Source organism: Pinus tabuliformis, chromosome 7, assembly GCF_031772625.1.
Source record: "Pinus tabuliformis cultivar Carrire ecotype Pingquan chromosome 7, CPIR1, whole genome shotgun sequence".
NCBI classification, from domain to species: domain Eukaryota; kingdom Viridiplantae; phylum Streptophyta; class Pinopsida; order Pinales; family Pinaceae; genus Pinus; species Pinus tabuliformis.
Window position 1 is genome coordinate 1,933,653,577 of NC_142293.1, and position 23,083 is coordinate 1,933,676,659.

Consider the following 23,083-nt stretch of genomic DNA (forward strand, 5'->3'; position numbering starts at 1 on the left):
CCTTCCAACAGTCCTAACAATAGTGGAGGACTGAACTTAAGACCAATCTAGTTGGCCTTCAAGTTTTGCATTGATTGTTTGTATAGGGGCACTCTCATCATAGCTTCCCTCATTCTGGTTGGGGAGTGATACTCTTTGATCTTTAAGCTATATGACAATGTATTCCACCTTCTCATGCAAGCATGAAGGCAGTCATCGCCAAATAATCTCTCCATATCTTCAAAATGAGCGATAGCTTGTGCTTGCCTATCAACATAATCAGGGAGAACTTGGGGGTTGGCTGCAAGGTGTTCATGGGCATAAATAAGAGCTAGTGGTTCTACCCTTATCATTAGGGGCTCACTTAGTTCTTTTGCCATTATCTTTTGAATTTCCCTTGCTCTCTTTTCCTCGTGGCTCATCCAGGAAACCATAGCCATGAGCTCTAGGTCTCCCAGTGCAACATTTGCATCCCATAAGTTCATGTCTGGTAGTGCCATATTATGGAGGTAAAATTATGATAATTTGGCTTTATCCTCGACTGAACTATTGTCACATAAATACATAAACTAATCATAATCCTGAAATGGGATGGTGCCCCTTTGGGCCAATGTTTTGATCTGGAATTGGAGCCATTGGTCTTTGAGATATAGTGCATAGGATCTAGCTGGTTGTTTGCACTGCAAGGCCTCCATTGCCCAGCTGGCCATGCAGGCCATCTTGGATTCTTTTTCCTACAACTGCTGTTTCAAAATCAGCACTTCAACTGCTGTCTGAGATTCTTTTTGTTCCTGCTATTTCATCAGTGTTTCAACATCGGTCTGTGGCTCTTCCTCTTGCTGCTATTTTTGTGCTGCTTGATTGTCTGCTAGGGGTCCTTCTTGTTGTTTTTGCCCTTGCAAGATCGATAGCTTGTCTTCCCCTTTAAATTCCTGTTCCTATAACTGCTTTTTCAGTTGTTCATTTTCTTCCTGTAGTTGGGCTCTTCTAATGCTCTCTGTGTGTTTGACCATGCCCAACTCCCTTCTCAACTCTCTCAACTGGTCTTCCATGTGCCCTATATCTTCAACTCCTTTAGATTTATCAATTTGCATCCAAGTGTGGGTTCTAACCCTTTCTTGTTCTAATTCAAAGAAAGGAGGTACAACGAATTTTTGTGGGATGATCTTCCCACTTTCTAAGAGATTGTAATAGGAGCTTAAATTAGGCTGAGGACTTGGTTCAGGTTCTCTTTGGCCTTGCCTTCCTCTTGTGACTATTCTGCTGCCTTCTCTTCTAATTTTTCAGTTTCTTTCAGCTTGGCCAGTGTCTCATGTAGAGAGGTTTGAGCTTCTTGTAGGACTGCTTTGGAGTCCATCAATTTGATTCTTTCCTTCTAGGTGGAAGTTTTGGGAATCCCTCTCTCATAGGTGATAGAGATTTTGGAGGGGGATTCCTCCTTTTTCTCAGTAGGTGCATCCTCAATTATTATAGGTTCTTTTGATGGTGGCTGGGGCTTGCCCACCTTAATCTCGGTGCTCCTCCTGGCCTTGAAATACATGGATGTTTTCCTTTTTATTTTTCCCTTTTGTTTTGATGGAGTGCTCAGTGCAGCAAGCACAGCTGCTACTTCCTTTGCCAATGTTTCAGGGGATGTTCCTTTCTGATGTTATTTTCCTTCATCTTCTGCAGTCTTTCTTGTGTCTGCTGTTTTTGCTTGTGTCTTTGCTATCTCTGGTGGTGTCTTCTCTTTTTCTTACTAGGTCCCTGCCTCCCCTGTGGCAGTCTTCTTCTAGGCTTTCTTGGGCTTTTTCCTCCAACTTCTTTTCTTTTCCTCTTCTCTATTTTTGAGGTTGTTTTCTTTTCTGCCTTAGGTACAATAGTGGATTTGTCAAGTTTCTCCTCTTCTTTTTGCTTCTCCTCTATTTCCTGATCCTCCTATGTTTGAATATTTTATGTCTCCTCATGAATTTCCTTCTCAATTTCCTCTTTCTCTTCCTCCTCCTCACTGCCAAATGGGCTAATATCCTCAATCAAAGTTTTGATGTCATCTCCTCTAGACATATTCCTGAAAATTTCCCAAGCTAGGGGGATGGTGTATGTGTTCAGGGCATCTTCCATCAATAATTTAATGAGGCCATGGTGGGCCAGTTGGTCTGGGACACCTGCATTCAACTTGGTGCCACATTCTATCAAGGATTGGAGGAGGAAATATGGGAGACTGAGTTTCCTAACTGCAGGTGGGTCCATCCCATATCTCAATTCATGCAATAATCTGAAGTGATAACCATAAATTATACTGAACCTTCCTTCACAAGTGATATATTTCATTATCTGGTAGTTGACTTCACTCCATGGAGGAGGTAAGCTTGTCCTTCTGACTCCATTTTTATCGTCTACATGATGCTCCTCAGGCTGAAAAAATGTCTTCTTAACAAACTGCCCCAATGTTTTTTCCTCGCTCCAAGGGAGCCCAGGTGGAAGACCTGTGATTTTGCTAATGAAATCAGGTGTAAGCTCTAGGGTCAGACCCCTGAGATTGACTGTAGCATGTGTTTTCGAATTGGGTCTTAAGGACATAAAAAATCCTTCAGTCACCTCATCATCATATCCATGAATTCTTTCAAAGAAAGACATCCAGTTTGCCATGTTGAAGAGGGCCACCAGCTCGGGGTGCTCATGCAATTTATTGGAGTTCAAAGGCTCCTTTCTCATAAAACCTCCTGGCATGGTGTTTAGTGGTTTCTGAAAGTGCTCAGGTGATGAAAAAACAACAATTTCCAAAATCAGAAATAGAGGGACAACTGAGTTTTGTTTTTTTTCTGAAACTATAGGAGGAATTGCCTGTGTGCTTCTTCTTCACAACACCAATATGCAATTTTCCCTTTCTTCAAATTGCTCTCAACGTGAATTTGCTTCTTGGTTCTTGGAAGAAATCAATACTTTGACAGAACAGGGACTATATAAAACAATGGTTTTTCACAGAGTAAACAGACTTGCAATTTCGTTTCCTTCCCAGGTTTGATTTCTATGATTGCATCCCCCTTTTTTACAGTAGGATGTGAGGAAGAGAAAGGCATATTTTGAATGCAGAGAAGGAAACAAAGAGACTGTGTAGAGCTCAGAAAACACATAGCAGAGTTTTGAATCTCTCTTTCCTTGTTTTTCTTCAACCAATACTCTATTTTTAATCCACCACCTTATCTAGACATATCGTATGCAGAGCAGGTTTTCGAGCCTACCTCATTCCCAGCTCGAATTTGACAAAAAATTCCAACTCTTTCTGCTGCAGAGCTGCCCTCTGTCCTTCCTATAGAAATCCTCCTGTAAAAGGTGTTATTGCTCCTGTAGAATGCAGTAGTGCTCCTGTAGAAGCCGATAGGTGGTAGGGTTTTGAAAAACTGGCAAAAAACAACTGGTTCGTTGTTCTGAAGGTGGTAGATGAGTACTGCAGTCGAGAACTTCGTAAATGAAAATGAAACAAAAGGTGGTGGAGGCTTAGACTGCACTATACTTAACTGATGTCGTAATCCGTGGTGAGGAAGTGAGGTGGCCTGTTATATACCTAGGGTGGATAATATGGGGTACAAAGGGAGGTACCCAAGGGAATAATGTAATAATGGGATGGTCATAGTAATAAATAAGTTGGTTAATCGGTATCATGTAAGGGACCACAAGTAGTTAGTAATAATGTAATGGGCCCATGGTATTAGATAGATGGTATTGAGGGAACCATGGTAATGACCCATGGCATTGTATATATGAGGCCTATATAGAGGTTAGAGACTCCACATTGAGGGATGTGAAAGATTATTGTATGAATAGGCATATGGCTTGTGGAGTGTTCTCCTTCCTTAAGGAGTGAATGTATGGTGTTGCCCTACCTTAAGGGTTTGATTAATAAAGTGAAACATTTCTATATCCAGATCTTCTTATTCTTGGTTTTATCTCTATTATCATATATTTTTGGATCAGCTTTATAACAAGTGGTATCAGAGCACTATCTTGGGCAAAAGTGGAGAATTTTTTTTATTATTTTTTGTAGGAACTTTTTGGGGGTGACGAGTTTTCAGATCATATTTGTAGATTTTGGTGCAAAATCTACAAAATATAATTGCATATCTGGATTCTTTGTGAAAAAATACCCTATTTAAAAAAAAAATCGGCTGAATCAGTTTGAATGAAGGAGATATCGCTAATCTAAAAATCAGTGGTGTTGCAGACATTTTTTCGGGGCAACGAGTTTGCGGGTGGATCTGTACGTTTTGGGGAAAAGTATACAAAATCTAATTGTAGATCTGGTTTCTTTGTGAAAAAATACCTGATTTCAAAAAAGACATCAGTCGAATCGAAGTCTGGATGAGGGAGATATCCCTGATTTAAAATTAACTCTTTTTTCAGAATTTTTGGTGACGACGGGAGAGTTGCAGCGTAGATCTGAAATTTTAGTGCCTGGATCAAGATTTCTATTACATGGGCAGATGCAGAATGGTTGTTCCATTTCTGAAAATAGGTCATAATAGAGATTTTGAGCAATATTGACGGAATTGTGGCCATTTCAAATTTTCGCCAAGTGAATTTTTCTCAAACCCTCTTCATGGAAAATTTTACAAGAAAAGATGATAGCCCTACTATTGAAGAATTCATACAAGGACTAAAGTTCAAATATGGGGAATTTTGGAGGTCTATAGTACCGATTAGTTTGAAAGAAGAGGCCACCATATGGTGGTACTCACTTGGCATCAAAGATTTGTCTAAATTTTCGAATAAAGAATTGGAAAAACTCTGTATGGACAAATGGTCTTGTGCTAAAAAAAGAATGAGACACGTAAGAGGTTATTTTCAACTGGTGTCTCCTTATTGCAGGTTCATGTATTGATTTAGAAGGAGACAATCATTGTGTCTATAAGTCTGGGTTGCAAGCAAAATCTCATAAATGTCAACTTGGAAAAAAAATTGCAAGTGCCATCAAAAAACATTGAAAACACACAGGTTGATGATGAGGATGTTCAAGTGTATAAGGATTTGAAGATTTCTATGGAAAAGTATGTGTTGCATGGTGATTTTTATACTTCAGAGATGGATAATATGGATGTTGTTTTGGGATATCCTTGGATGGAATCCGTGGGTACTATCAATATTAATGTGCAGAAGAAATTCTTGAAGCTCTGGTATAAAAAGAAAATAAATTATATTGCAGGATATTTCCATTAAGACCCAAGTAGAGACTATGGAGGCAGAAGCACAAAGCTCTAGTGACAATTACACATCAGATGATGAGCAGTTGATGGTCGACATTCAAACACAAATAGAGGTTGAAGTAGAAAAGGTTACAGGTGCCGACACATCAGATGAGGGATCAATGGTTGAAGTAATATTGGAAGATAAGACACCACAGTAGGCACCACAACATGCACTAGATAACAGTCAAGCTCCAGTAAAGGGTGAATTAAAGAAAAAGACACCGTGGGTTAAAACTTCAACATGTCATCACCCACATCACCCTGCAAGAAAACAACCAATAAGATGGCAACCAATTAGCCACAAGGACAACAACCCCCGAATGACAGATAGAGAGGAGCAAAGATCCACCTACTACACATCAACATAGAAGAGCTGCCAAGGTCAACTTCCATCTCAAGCGAGCGAGGCACCAATGAGATCGAGGGTTCACCTTTCTCTTAGATGGCTAGATGCACTTGCATGGTACCAGTGGACTACTCTTTTGAGTAGATCTTATTATTTGTGTTCTTCCCATGTTTCGGGGATGAAACATGTTAAGGGGGGTGGAATTTTATATACCTAGGGGGATAATATGGGGTACAAAGGGAGGTACCCAAGGGAATAATGTAATAATGGAATGGGCCATAGTAATAAATAAGGTGGTTAACCCGTATCATGTAAGGGACCACAATTAGTTAGTAATAATGTAATGGGCCCATGGTATTAGATAGATGGTATTGAGGGAACCATGGTAATGACCCATGGTATTGTATGTACGAGGCCTATATAGAGGCTAGAGACTCCACATTGAGAGATGTCAAGGAATTATTGTATGAACAAGCATATGGCTTGTGGAGTTTTCTCCTTCCTTAAGGAGTGAATGTATGGTGTTGCCCTACCTTAAGGGTTTGATCAATAAAGAATCATTTCTATCTATTTCTCTCTTATTGTTTCTGGGTTTATTTCTATTATCTTATATTTTTAGTTTAGATCTATAACAAGTGGCATCAGATCTATAATACATGATGATCAAATCTAGCCCTAGGTGGCTAATTTTGTAATTAATGGAAAATGAAGATGTCTTTCTATATATTTGTAATTTTTTGACTCTGCAAAGGACCGAGAGTGTGAAAAAGACCACATTTTGTATATTTTTTCCAATTAATAAGAAGTACAGCTATAGTAATACTCTGTTTTTAACCTAAGATTCATTTTTGATTTCAGTTCTATCCATTCATGTTTTTATGTTATTATAAGTTTTCATAGTTTGTTTGATTATTGGAAATTCAATGTAATGTTGCTCCAACTTCCTTCAAATTTTCTCTGATTAATTGTAAATGTTTATTTCACATTAGTTAAGCCAAAAATGCCTCAGCTTCCACAAAGCAATGTTCATATGTAAATTGGGTTTTCTTTGACCCCATGCCTGATGGTGGTGATTATCACACTTTATTTAACATGCAAGAATATTATATACCTAGGGGGGTAATATGGGGTACAAAGGGAGGTACCCAAGGGAATAATGTAATAATGGGATGGGCCATACTAATAAGTAAAGTGGTTAACCCATATCATGTAAGGGACCACAAAGTTAGTAATAATGTAATGGGCCCATGGTATTAGATAGATGGTATTGAGGGGACCATGGTAATGACCCATGGTATTGTATATATGAGGCCTATATAGAGGCTAGAGACTCCACATTGAGAGATGTCAAGGAATTATTGTATGAACAAGCATATGGCTTGTGGAGTGTCAAGGAATTATTATATTAAGAGACCTAATTTTATTTGACTTACAAAACATATTTGAGATTTCTAAGGGATTTTCTGTTTTAATACAATTTGAATTCAAATAGGATTTTATCTATTTATGAGCCCATAAATATTCTTTTTTTGAACCTTATCGAACCCAACCAAATGTTAAGTGTGCTGGATTCCTAATGTGCTTTTTCCATGTGAATGTGCTGACCTAGACCTCCACCATGTCAAATTTCAAAATTTCTGCAACAAATTTGGCTAGGAAAATTTTTGTAAAATATAATGCCTCAAATATAAGTGCATATCTTCCAAACTTAGATATCTATGTAAAAAATGAGAGAGGCTTTTGTAGATGAACTAGTGATGAACAGAAAGTTCCTTCTAATTTCCAGAATACCTTTCCATTTGGTCAAAAAGTGAGCATGAAGTTGACTACTAAAACAGTCATTTCCAACATTTCCATAGCAAATTTTGGTAGGAGGTTACAAAAGCATCCCTTTGGTACTTTTCTAATTTTTCTGTAAGTTATGAAGTCAACTCTTATGCATTTTATCTAAATGCATAATATCATAACTCCTTTAACTAAAAATTTTCCTTGCATTTTCCTCAATGATAAGCTACAACAGTTTCGTAGCAAATTTTCAGCTTAAATTGTTGAAAATAGCAACAAGAAATGATAAAAATAGAATCCAAAATATTCCAATTTTAATTTATCCTTGAATTAAAATTGTAAATTAAAATCGAATTTAGTCTCACTAGCTGCTTGGAAATAGTTAATTAATTCATTATGGATTAATTAGTTGGAGAAATTCAAGTTAGAAGTCTTTCTGAAGTCATGCAAGAGTTATCCCTTAAATTAAGTAGATAAGCCTTAAATTGAGATAAGATTGAGTTATATTTGAGTTGTAATTATTTAACTCAGTTCACTGAGTTAATTCCAATTAAATTATTTCCAAACTGTTTGAGGAACTAATTGTGAGTTATTAATCAGTTGATGCATGCATGCACTCAACTAGTGCACTCCAGATAACTGAAGATTCCCTCATCAGAAACTCATGCATGTCTATTCTGAGAAAGACCCAGTTGAGCTAAATGACAATGACAATGTACTATCAGTTGCATGTGTTTTCCTATAAAGGAAACTCATGCATTCAGTCAAGGTAAGGCTCCTTGAGGATTGCATAGTTTTGACAGGGTGTGAGATCAGTGTTCCACTTGGTAATAAGAGGATCACCCAAGAGAAACAACGCAAGGAAATAGGAGCTTGGAGGGTAGAGGAGAAGGCTTGTGAGAATATTTGATTTCCTGTGAAAATCTAGGAGGATTGTACTAAGAGCTGGCTAGTTGTGAGAGCTAAGGCTTTGTATAATTCTAATGTATTTCCACCTTGTATGATAATACAGATAGTGGGGTTTTTAGTTGAGGCTTTCCCCAAAGCATTTTCATGTGTATTGTGATTTCTTCTTCTTCTGGTTATATGTATTTAGCTCGATCTTGCTCAATCTTTAAGCTTCCGCAAATTGATAGTATAAGTAGATTATAGTATTTTGCTTTGGTATATTGCATTATCGGGTTAATCTACAGTCATATTTTCTACATGGTCTTAAAGTGAAATTTGTAGAGAATTTGCAGAAGTATCAGATCCAGGTTTATCGGTGTTGTGAACAGTATATGGAGAAGAGAATTCGAAGTTTGAAGTTCGGAGTTGCAGGTGAAACTTGAATTCATATCATACTTCAAGGTTGGCCAATGGAATTCTATGGTTTGAGACTCAAGTATGCCTTGGAAAGTAGCTTGAATTACATAGCATGGAAAGATCGCATGGAGGCTGTATTAGAAGACAATGGCTTGAATGATTTCATTGATTAAGAAATCCCAAAGCTAGGTTCAACTAATGCACAAGAGTTGGTTGAGTGGAAGAAGTGTGTGGTGAGTCAAGACGGATCATCCTTGAGGGAGTTATAGACCATATTGTCTTGAGTCTCCATGGGAAGGATACGCCATATTCAATGTGGAAGACATTGAAGGACCTCTACCAGAATAGTAGTGACTAGAGGAAATTGGTGCTCAAGGATAAGCTTCGAAGAATCAATATGGAGCAGGGCGATACTATTTCCACATATCTGAACAAGCTCACCACCTGTAGAGATGAGCTTAGCAGTGTGGGAATAACTATTGTTGATGATGATATGGTGAGCCTCGCTCTCCTTGGCCTTCCAAAGATCTAGAATAGCTACTAGGACTCTGTGAATGGAAGGGAGAAACTGTCAGATTGGGAATGACTGTGGTCAGATCTCATGTAGGAGGAGAGAAGGAGGGGCACTCGAGATGGTTCTTCAACAAGGATGATGATGAATAAAATCTTGCCTTAGCGAGTAAGGCAAGGAAAGGGAAGGGGAAGGATTCCCATTCCAAGTCGAACTCTTCTCATGAAGGGAAGAAGGGTGACAAGTCTAAGGTGAGATGCTTTAATTGTCATGAGATGGGACATTATGCAACTAATTTCCCATCGAAGAAGTCTAAGAAGGGATCCTTGGAAGGGTCGGAAGATGAGGCATTAGCCTCTCAGTTCGAAATGGACTTTACTCTCATCACATACATGGTGTCATTGATGATGGGTTGTGTTTGTTATCTTAACAGTGGAGCCTCATTCCACATGATCGGTGATAAAAGTTTATTCAGTGCCTTGGAGGAGAAAGACCTCAAGATGCACATAGAGATGGGTGACGACGAAAGGTATAGTGTTTCAAGAGTGGGCACGATTGCTTTTCAGAGGGAGCATGGAGCTCCTATCACCTTGATAGATGTGAAGTATGTGCCTAGACTAAAGAAGAACACGGTATCGGTCACGATGTTAGAGGTCAAAGGCTACAATGTTGCCTTTAGTAAGGGAAAGGTTTTCCTTAGACACATCACCACGAGACAGGTGAAACAGATCGGTTCACGAGTTAAGAACCTGTATGTTCTTTAGTTTCAATATGCATGCAAAGCCTTGAGGAGTAAGGAAAATGTTAGAGACTTGGTGGTTGAGAGGGAGAGTAAATTACCTCTCAACATGCAGCCCCAGAAGAAGTCTCAGAAAATTGTGGAGGAGCCACAATTGGAGAAGCAGAGAGGATACTGAGTGAAGAGATCCACTCATGCAGATACCTCCATTAAGGGGGAATTTCGATCCAAGTGGGCAGAGGGATCACATGCAGCCATAACTCCAGGTGTGAGGTGGGGTGATGTGAAGTGATAGTCCCAAGAAGGCTGAAATTGGGCAGGGTCCATTGAGAGGTTTTATCTCATGGATCATACCTTTCTATGGGAGCCCAAAGTACATAGTAGCGAGAGGAATCAGTGGGATTAATGTAGTCAGAGATCAAAGTGACAAAGGCTAGAGCAGTCAGATACTTAAGAACATAGAAAAGGACTGACAACAATGCAGAAAGGTGGAGTCAGCAGATGCGCAAATTTTTCAGTTGATAGAGGCAATAACAGTCAGATACTTTGATGACAGATGCATCATACTGATTTGGGTTGGATGTTTTTATTTGTTTTTGGAGTTGTTGGAGCAACAACACTAGAGAGAAGTGTTGCATGCATAACATTCCAAAGGTTCACGATTGGGATCGAGTTGAATTCCTTTTTTTTGAGAGGGAGTGTTGAAAATAGCAACATGAAATGATAAAAATAGGATCCAGAATATTCCAATTTTAATTTATCCTTGAATTAAAATTGTGAATTAAAATCGAATTTAGTCTCACCAGCTTCTTGGAAATAATTAATTAATTCATTATGGATTAATTAGTTGGAGAAATTCAAGTTAAAAGTCTTTCTGAAGTCATGCAAGAGTTATCCCTTAAATTAAGGAGATAAGATTGAGTTATATTTGAGTTGTAATTAGTTAACTCATTTTACTAAGTTAAGTCCAGTTAAATTAGTTCCAAATTGTTTGAGGAACTAATTGTGAGTTATTAGTCAGTTGACGCATGCATGCACTCAACTAGTGTACTCTAGATAACTGAAGATTCCCTCATCAGAAACTCATGCATGTCTATTCTGAGAAAGACCCAGTTGAGATAAATGTCAAGGACAGTGTACTATCAATTGCATGTGTTTTCCTATAAAGGAAACTCATGCATGCAGCCAAGGTAAGGTTCCTTGAGGATTGTGCAATTCTAACAGGGTGTGAGATCAGTATGAGAGATTAGTTTTCCACTTGGTAATAGTAGGATCACCCAGGAGAAATAGCGCAAGGAAATATGAGCTTGGAGGGTAGAGGAGAAGGCTTGTGAGAAGCTTTGATTGCATGTGAGCATCCAGGAGGATTGTATTGAGAGCTAGCTAGCTGTGAGAGCTAAGGCTTTGTATAATTCTGATGTATTTCCACATTGTATGATAATATAGATAGTGGGGATTTTAGCTAAGGCTTTCCTCAAAGTATTTCATGTGTATTGTGATTTCTTCTTCTTCTGGTTATATGCGTTCATCTTGATCTTGCTCAATCTTTAAGCTTCTGCAAATTGGTAGTAGAAGTAGATTATATTATTTTTCTTTGGTATATTGCATTATTGGGTTAATCTACAGTAATATTTTCTACATGGTCTTAGAGTGAGATTTGTAGAGAATTTGTAGAATTTCTACATAAATATGGGGAGTTGCTATGAAATTTGAATTTTCTGAGTTTTTATTTTTTATGATTTATTCTTCCTGTATATCACTCCTTATAGCTTATTTAACCATGCATATTCCTGAAACTATTAGTTTAGCATAGTATAGGCAAAAAAGTGATGAATTTACCATACTTAAGTGGTGCTTGTTATTTCAGCTATGAGCCCAAGATTTATTTTTGAGAGTTCAACTTTGATCATCTCTATTTTAGTTTCCAATGCTTTGACTTGCCTCTGCAACTTATTTCTGTCTGTCTGTAGCCAACGGTTTCATTTGTAAATTTCTTTTCCTTTTCATAAATTTTGACAACATTGCTAATTTGGAAAATTAACTTCAAACTATCTAAAAGTTATCAAAGATAACACCTTGCATGCATATTTGTCTCTTCAACTTCCTTTTCTCCTATTTTCCTTTATTTCTCACAATTAAACACCAATTCTTATCTCTTTTCCTCTGCCAATGTCTTTTCTAATTTCCATAGCCATAAATAAACTGCAAGTGATCCCCACTATGATGTTCACCAAACATTCTGCTTGGAATACATGTCCCATGACCTTGGTCTTATTATTGTTTAGATGGAAAATCAACCATGGGATGTTACAAACCCCTCCCCCTTGGGGGCACACTTTTCTCAGTGTTCAATGACACTTATAACCAACAAAACATATCACTTATGGAGCTTTATATCACAACTCAATGCAATATTTACAACATACCAAACTGCTAAAATCATGACCACCATACTTCTTATGGAGCTTTATAAACCCAACTCAATGTAGTATCTACAATAACAAACACATATTCTTATGCACATTTTCTTAAACCAAAAAATAATCATACTATCTATGGAGTTTTATAAACACAACTTGATACAATATTTAAAATCATATACACATATATACATATGAACATTTGATTTAACCACCAAATAAAAGGATATGATGCCCACATCCGCAACAAGGGAGTCTTGATGCTCACACATCCATCCTGAAAAGTAGTATTGGGATTCACATCCTTCCCAGGAATTCCAAAATCCACTATCAAATTTTTTTTTCATCCAATGTCTATCACTACAATCCTTGCGATATTTATTCTCTCAGTGAATAGTTATCGGCTCATTGTCTCGAGTAACATTCTAATGTGCTTCTAATTCCATTTGGCAATATTAATGACCAAGAAAAATGTATTCCCTAACCTTCCCTTCTCTGCTTCCCAGTCCCTTGAGAAATCTAGTCACCCCTTCCTATGCAGTCTCTCACTTTCCAATTTCCTTGACATCCTCTTCTCACAATTCCTCGGGTGATACATCCCTTTGCAGGTCTCCTCGCATTGGAAGGTCCAAAAACCAAGGCATATCCTTGTCTCAAAACCATCATATCGGTCATAGAATTCTCATGGAAATCAATGGAAACTATTTGGTACCAATGGCCCTACTCCTGAATGCTTTAACATCACATTATTTCATGTTCCAAATCCTTTTACTTCTACTATTAAGACTCTGTCAGCCAATTCCAACCACCCAAACTGGGCATTTCCATGCTTTCCTGTACCAGATGCATCATTTCCATTGGACTCAAAAGGAATTGTAATAAATTCAAGTCATACCTCATTGCTGGCTCGACAATAAGGTACACTTTTCAATTTTGTTTACTTCCTGTAATATCAAGTCAAATTAGCTCTTTGATTAAATCATCATGTATAAACATATCACATTTGGTTAGCTCAAAACTCAACAATCATAAATCATAATCATAGATCATGTGCATAGTTAAAAATTAAGATAAAATACTGATACTTATCTTTCAAATATTTCTTTGCTTCTACCCTTTTTCTTTGTCCTTTCTATACAGACACTAAATCGGATTCGAAACCTAGCAAGCACCCAATTCCTCTTCTTCTCTTCTCTTCCAAAGAATAAAGGGAATCTGGATACTAAAACGCCTCCTCCCTTAATATCAGCAATAAGGGCATCTAGAGACTAAACTGCCTCTACCCTCAATGTCAGTAACAAGGGAATATACAGACTAAACCGAATCTACCCTCAATATCAACAACAATGGCATCTAGAGACTAAACCCCCTCTACCCTCAATACAACAACTCAAGATTGGTATCTTTCCAAAGTTGTCTAGGGCTCTAGGAACTAGTAACTTAACTCATAGCCTCCATGGAACCCAAGTTGTTTTAGCAAGGTGTTTTTCCCAACCTATAGCCTCCAAGGACTAGTAACTCAACTCACAGCCTCCATGGAACCCAAGTTGTTCGATGGCTACAAAGAATTTGTTCCAACCCATAGCCATAGGGAACCCGAGAACCAATACCCTTCACAACACATACACACACAATGTACAAAAAGGCACATACACCTACACTTGGTGTACAACACCACACATACACGTACATCGGGTGTACAACACAACACATACACCTAAACTTAGTGTACAACACCACACATGCACCTACACCCGATGTACAACACAACACATACACCTACACCCAGTGTACAACACCACACATACATCTGCACCCAGTGTACAATCACAAGACATATATGTACACAGTACAATACAATGAATATACATGTCACAATACAATGACTACACAATATTGATGGAATAGTACCACATGTACACAAAACAACATGTACAACATATACAAGATAATAGTATTGTGCATCTAGATACCACAATGTCTCTACTAAGAAACCTTGCCTCTAGTGTATTTCAACATCTTACTACGTGCATCCACAACCCAAGTCCCAGGTCTGCAAATCTTTCAACTATCCATGCTTGTCCTAGCATGTCGTAGATCACACTGCTTTCATTTCATTGATGTATCCTTCAACATTTCCAATCCATAACATAAACGTAGGCATAGTTATAGGCACATAATATCAAATCATATCCACTTGATACTAACCACATAGATCGTCTGGGGCTACTATGCCCTCTTAATTCCTTATAAAACTAGGAAGCTTTTCATGCTATTCACCTAAATAAAATAATCATTCTTCCACAATAATGATCCCTAATGACCTTGTTAGACAATGACATTCACACACACACACACACATATATATATCTATACATCAACATAATCATGATCACATCATAATGACTAGTTTTCATAAGATCAAGGTTAAGATAACTTCCTTTATCCATGCAACACATACACAATATTGAGAACAACAATTCCCAATTTAGCCAAGGCATATGTTACTTCAAATTCATATACTTTAGCTTTCCTTGATTTCCTTTCCCATAGTTTTCCTCCAGCTATCCATTTATCCCCATGGACCTAACCAATTCATTCAAATTTCATATTCGTTCCCTCAGCTGCCCTTCATTCATGCACCAGGTTTCATCTAAGTCTTACATTACCTATTTGTTTTCATTCATCTCTCCCTAAGCTCCATTAAATTTCCTCTTTCCCAACTGATTCCCAAGACCCTTAAAATGTAAAAGGAAAGATAAATATAACCAAGAAACAAAACAACAATAAAACACCACAAACAAAAGTGGAATGACCATTCACTAGAGAAATCAAACAAAACAAGTCCCAAAACAACAAAAGCAAAAAACTCTCAACAAACACCATGACTCAACTCCCATAGTTCTCAGTGCTTTCAAGGAAAGCTCAACTTGAGCCTTATTCAATATTTCATGGTAGTCTCTTCTTCCATGTGATTCCCTGCATCATACTACCATAAACACACTACTGTCAGTGCATAAATAAATATAAAAATATACTAGTTACCTCACCCTTTTGTACCCAACATGCTGCCCTACACCCAAACACATGCACATATCATCTCTCAAGGGATTGCAATTCCCTTAATGAATCCAAAAATCATACCTTCATTTTATCAACCATCTACCATGTAGCTTCCTTGGCCCCAAAGTGATTTTATGCACTTTAACCTGCTATATTACTCGATTCTAGAGCATGAGCTCCTTCTACTGCAAGATGCATTGAGGCTCTACCTAGAACTCTCCCATTGGTTCCACTTCCACGTCAATGATAAATACCTAATGATTTTCCTACCTGTTAACCATTGTTGCATAGCTTCAGGAAATGCTCTAACCTACATCCCCAACTATCCACGCCTCCTATGCATTGTAGATATGAGGCCTCCCATCCCTCCATTGTGCAATAAGATAAAAAGGTAAATCCTTCCTGCCATGATCTCCATATTAGGTTCAACACTATAATGGTTCTACATCTTCTAACATCAAACTCATCCCAAATCATCTCCTCATCTCTAATGCCTATGACATGCTCAACACCTTCCCACTAGATGTATGTTTTTCCTTTAATAATAAAGGCATCTATCTTGGCTTTCATGTACTTTGCTAGAAAATATCCCTTCTCAATCCTCCTATAAGGATGTAAGCGGTAATGGTAATGATGTCTCTCGGAACTGGAGCTAGAATGAAATCCATAAGCATTATCCATCTTTTCAAGTGTATCCAAAGATCTTCCACCTTTGATTACATCCTCCTTGTCCAACCTACATCTTCTAAGAGACATGTTTCCATATGCCTCATTAGTATTCTCCTCTTGTCCATGAATTATCCCCATCTTCTCCTGCTTTTTCAAATCTAAAAGAATCTAAAGGATGACTACATTAACTTCTGCTTACTTTCTTGAGATCTTGAGATTCTTTCGTATGTCTCAATCAACTTGTCATTGTATGCCTTGCAACTTCTTATTTTTCCCCTCAAAATCCATAGTATATCGACTATATAAGAAGAATACTCTTATCCTAGCTTCTCAACTGACCTCTACCATTCCACTGAATTTTCATTAGGATTGTATGGGGAGTCATGTATTGTAGTAGACTACTCTTCTCTTCATCTTTGATCTTATATTTTCCCACAACATACCATGTTATATAAACCAAATAGAAGACGTAATCAAAGTCACACCTCAGTGTATCTCAAGGGAGGCTATCACATCTGCACAAGTCATTATAGATTAGCACGATACATAATAACATCAATAGCTTAACTTTCATGCAAGAAATCATCATGACAATAATCCTCATGCATAAGACTGAAATGCATATAATAACATGTTACTATCAAGCATGACTAATCGATGCATGTGCATATGACTGCATTAATCAACTAGAATCTACCATGCATTTAACCACAACAATAATAGAATGTTAGGAATGCATACAACTATGATGCATATAATAACCATTAACCATAATGCCTACATGCCAACATATAATACATGTATGATGATCTTCTTTTACCCTGAGGCCAAGTGTTGCAGTCTCGCTCTGATGCCACTCTGTAATGACCCACCCCACATTTCCTTGCTTTTACAAGCTCTTCGAGGTAAACACGAGTTGAGCGATATTATGATATACTCGACCTCCAAGCTCCAATTATGGAAGTGGGGCCTAAAATACGAAAACTTATTGATACCTCACAAGAGCACTAGATCACCCAGAATTCAATCCACAACCTTTTATGATCACATACTAAGCTGGAACTACTTTTCCATAAGCCTAACGCCCAAACCGCACTCACAACACAACATGAATGCAGTTTTGAGGTTCCAGTTGCACCCATAAGAATGTCTCCATGTGGTTATGATCCAAATCTTATATTTGTGTTCATTCAATTCTAATATTTGTCCCACCTTTTTAGGATAGTCACTAGACCACTACCCAAAACAACTTGTAACTTTCTATAATCGTGATTAGGATGATAACAATGCCAAACATTCAAACTTGAACAAGATCTTGACCTAGACATTCCTAGTACACAATAGACATTTCGTCAAACATATGGTAAACTTGCAAGCTATAGGTCATGAATGCATATCTAATCATAAACCTCTAAAATTCATTTGAGAATTACCAAGAAGGTCTAATTCCCTCTCAAGTAGTTGCAACAGCAATTGTTCGCTCATCCATTCATCGACAATTCAAATACTTATCAAATCATGGACAAGAACCATAGCTAGAGTACATCATAGAACTATGCTTATAACCACCATATAACCTGAATATCAACCATGACAAATCTTCCATAAACTAATCATAATAATAATTACATGTGCTCATTAATTACATTATAAAAATAACTCATATTAACTTATGAAAAATCCAACCAAGTTAGGGACTTCCATGTACCACTCGACCGTAAATTGGGATGAACCAAATATTTATTTCAGCCAATCACCTCTGTGTCCTATTCAAAGCATGTGATATAATGGGATAAACCAAGACATAATCAACCATGGAATCCAAAGGTTAAACCACCTCTACCAGAAAGCTACCATTATCTCACCTAAAACGGTCCCGATATCACAGAACCAAACCAAGCTTGGATGCCTCATAATTTATTCATCGTAGCTTGAGGAATTTTCCTATCTTCACCCACCTGTTGAGGGCTTATCAAAGAAAAACATCTCCACCCTGACCCTTGGGATTTTCTTAAGACCAGCTCACCTGATTCCAAAAACATATGGCAATCCAAAGCTCGACCAAGAATAAACCCCATCACACCATGGCTATCCAGAAAATGGAAAGTCAACGCTGAAACCGCTGTCACTCTAGGAAAAACCTATGCCAATGATAAAAATGAACCAAATAAAAAAATCCATGCACTATGCATTCACATACTAGTAAGGAAATCACACATGCAACATAATACTGATCAAAGATCTTTTACTTATGGATGCATCAAAATTACATGAAACGTGGCTTATTAACTAGGGAACTTAAAAGCACAAAAAAAACAATGTGGAGATAACACGATAAGAAAGAAACTATGACACAAAGATTTGATTACGGAGTTCTTCCAATTTGGACTACATCTTCGGGCCTTGCTCAATAGTGGGAGACCCTCTTTCATTAAGTGGAATAAAAAGAGATAAAAGTATATGAAAAATTCAATTACAATCCTTATACATCCAAGGTGGAATATGGATGAAGAATGGAGAGCCTAGCTTTAGAAAACTGACAGTACCACCGAACTCCTAGTGAAAAATCATGCAAAAACGCCTATCCGAACACCCAATTTGGATAATCGGGCTTTCTACACCCTCTCGGAACCTCCCTGCTACTCAAGGCGAGGTTCCAAACCCTACTACTAGGTCGAGTTACTGCTGTGTACAATATTCTAAAATATTGGCTAGTCTCCTCCCTTTTTCTGATGTGGATAGTCCTTTATATAAGCTCGCGACTAATCTCTTCAATTCTCAAGTAGTTCTAAACAAACAACTAAGTTTATCAGGCTGGTTTGTTTTAAGATAGAGATTCTCGGGCCATGAATAGTATGCAGCAACAAACATTTCAAACAACAAAAAACCTCCTTAACTGTGCACTTTAACTCGGTGAATTTTTACTATCGGCATTTCCCGTTGGTGTTTCCAATCGGTTGACAGACCCAAGCCCTTACAACAAGCGCTCTGTGATAACCATGAACCAGACGAGACATTAAACATAATATATAATATATTGGGTACAGAAGCTCACATCGCAAATCACAATTAGCAGGAACCAGGGTTGTTACTCCATACAACTTCTCCCCTTTTGTAAATAGCGATTGTGATATATCGCATCGCAACCTGACTTTTTTCGGGGCTGATTCTTTAACTCTGACAACCTCCAATCTGTGATCGAAAATCACAACTTGGTAGTGATGGGGCCTATTTTTCTTCAGCCACAACCTCTTCCTTCTGTGATTTGTGATATGCGGGACCAATGGTGGCCTACCACTTGGCACTTCCCCATTCACTAAGATTTTTGCCACGTCACTTCCTCCTACCACCTGTCCAAGTCAAACTTGATCTTTGACTTTCTCTAACTTCTTCATATGAACTCATATTTGAGTGTTGTTCGCACTGTTGGAATTTGGATGATGAGCACGTCAATCTAATGCTAATTCTATAGAGTTTCTACCATTTTGATTTTTAAGCCTTCTTACCATGCCACTGGTACCTTTTAGAGATCCACCTAGATCAATCCTCCCCATTAAGAGCTTTTGGACTGCCAAAAGCCTTTTCAGTCTATTGGCAAGTGAGGAAATTCTCCCTCACTTTTTCTTTCTCCATCCAACGAGCTTTACTCGGATGTATTCCCTTGAATCCAAAACGAAGATACTCCACATCTCCCCATCGTGAAGCTTGGTTTTCCTGTCGAGAATGATATCTTTGGGGAACTTGTATAGATACTCTGGTGCAAAATTGTCCACTACAGGAATTTGTGCAACATCTTCGGTATCCATAATCAATGGAGGTTCATAAAGCTTCAATTTTTGAACTTTTACTACTGAGTACATTTGCATATAAGTGGGAAAGTCAAGACGAAAAACATTGTCACCAATCTTTTCCAATATGATGAAGGGACCATATCGAATGGGTCTCAATTTCTTCCCTTCTCCCTTCATTCTATACTTGATGATGTGGAGCCATACCTTGTCCCCAACTTGAAACTAATGGTTAATGTGGTGCTTATCATTTCAAGCTTTATGCCGAGCCTGACTCTTCTCCGACTGCTCATGTATTACCTAATGAATCACCTGCATCCACTGAATAAACTTCCATGCTTTGCTCCTATCATCTCATCCATTTCCATCCTCATATTTCCCAAAGACCATGTCTAAGGGATCCCTTGGTAGATAACCAGAACATGTCTCGAACGGTTAGCTCTGTGTGGATGAATGTGTTGCTCGATTGTATGCATGCTGCACATAAGGAAGTTGTTCATCCCACACAACTTGGGATGTTTTCCACAGAGCCTCATAACAAGTGTACCACGGTGCGGTTGACAACCTCTGTCTACCCATTGGTCTATGGATGAAATGTCATACTTCTTTTCATCTTAGTGTCCATCATTCTCCACATGTTGGTCCAAAACTCTCCAAGAAAGCGAGAGTCTCAATTTGACACAATAGATGTGGGCAACCCAAAATGGACCCAAACATGTTGAAAGAAAAGATAAACAGTATACTCAATAGTCACCTACTTTTTACAAGGCATTAAAATACACATTTTACTAAAATGTACCATGACGACATACAAATAGTCATGACCTTTCCTAGACGTAGGGAAACCACCTACAAAATCCATGGACACACTTTCCCATGGTTGACTCGGAATAGGGAGTGGTGTGTAGAGACCAAGTTTTCTATTAGAGGGCTTTGAAACAAAACACAACACACAACTCTTTACAAAGCGAGTCACAATGCTTATCATATGAGGCCAAAAAAAAAACCTTTGTAAATGACATAAAAAAAATTCAACCCCAAAATGACCAGATACAAGAGAGGTGTGAGCCTCTTGGATTCAATGTACCCTTTCATCAATGGGGATGCACAGTTTCCCAAGGTGATACAATAGTTTTCCCTGCAAATAATAATTGTCCACATGCAATCCACTAGTCAGTTTTGTATAAATCACTTTAAAATCATTATCATTAGCACATTTTTCAGCTTAACCTTCTAAGGATAAAGAAGCATTTTAAAAAACTACAAATGCAGAATAGGAGGGTGATAAAGCATATCTTTTACTTTGTTGTTGGCGCCTGTTTCTAGGAAAACTAGTGTCTTTTCGATCTGCTAGTCCCACTAAGATTGGCAGCTATATTAGAAACAAACAATCAAATCAATTTGTGATTTCCTCTATGTATGATAGATAAGAGAGAAGCAAAGGGACCAACCTGGATCTTCCGCTTGACTCCTTGCTTGCTTCCTCTCTCCCTTGATAGATCTTGCAACTTCTCTCCTACTTGTCCCACTTAGAGAATACATGTAGAGACAAAGTAACAAAACACTATCAAAACATCTCGATCTATGATATCATAAACAATGTAGAATCAGAAATACATTGAACATACAATTGCATTCACAAATAACAAGATTCACAAATACACAATTGTATGGAGGAAAAATCAAAGAACTTTATTAAAATAGAAGGGAGAATTACAACCCGGCTGTTTGATCCAACATCTTCCTCCCAGCATCAGAGCCCTCTTCACCTCATGAAAAGCAAGATCACCCAACAATACAATGCTTCTTCTCAAAGACAAACTATCAACACTTCCTTACAAATTACAAAACTCCAGCCTCTAGATCTCTCAGATGAGGGATCCATTTATAGATTTTTGCAAAGTTGTGAGTCATCTCTAGGTTTTTGATTAGTGTCATTCCACTTGTAGTTCTTGGTTCCACTGGAAGATTTCATTGATCTCTTACTCATCCCTGGGGGAATTCAGAGAGGCAAGTGTCATAGGAGAAGTTTCTAGAAGATTCCATGAGCATCCACTTAGCAAACTGTCTCAGACATTTGTCCATTCTCGCGCACCCCAAAAAAGGTTTCTTCAGTATGCACCGCACCTGGCTAGTGTAGGAGTCAGTATGCATCGCACCCTGATAGTGGAGCAATCAGTATGGTCTAGTTTTGGCCAGTTCTGAGTGGTTTTTCAGGTGGAACTTCTGGGGAATGATGTAATCAGTTGACTATGATCCTTTAGGGTATGAAACAACACTTTTAAGGGTTAAAGAGCCTTTGGTTTATCAACATATAATATTGGTGTTGGAGTGTCCAAATATGTCTATAACAGTTGCCCCCTAAAGCATGAAGTTGTAAATATTTTGATGTTGGGTGAAATGCTTTATCATGAGGATCCGAGGTATTCGAATTGGAAGGTGACCTGTATAAGATACAATACAATACATCACTATCGTATTATTTTTATGATCTAGCTGAGATGGGCATTCCCATACTCAGCTTTATAAATTCATTTTCATGTACATAGGACAGATAATCGTTTGCAGTTGTAGACTGGTGATTCTTTATATGTAGAGTCATCATCTCTTAGCTTGGATGATTATCTGTGTAGCTTCTATGTACATTTGACATCTTTATATTCCTGAATATATCGTAGCCCGGATGGATGAAACTAGATCTGGGGTCTTCAAACTTGCTCAATCTTCGCCCGATGTACAAGTCGATCCATGTGAAAAGATGTTCTGAAGTCGAACATGGAAGGACATCACCTGATTACCAGCCAATAATGTAAGTTGTTAACAGGCATGAGAGGAATTACCGATAATGATAATGATCCTCAAGGTACTATAGTACAATTCACGTAGTGTGAATATATGATCTGATGTCGAACACCACGTAAAATATTTCAGTCAAAGGCCATTGATGTAAACCTGTCATCGGAAGTGAGAAACTTGCCATTGAGGCATGCAAGCTTCAAAATACTAAAAGGGTTGTTTCTAAGTCAACTTCTTGGATAATGAGCTGATGTCAACAAGGAGTGGCTCGTCGTAGGAGGGCCTTAATGTATCCCACATCTATGATATGAAACATAGCAAATGATTTTTTGGAGGTGAAAATGATCTGAGGCTCTCATCCCATGTGTGTGGATGCTTTGATTTGTACATGCACAAAATGTGTACAATCATGCCATTGACAGCCTCTGTCTGGCCATCAGCTTGAGGATGGAAGGTTGTG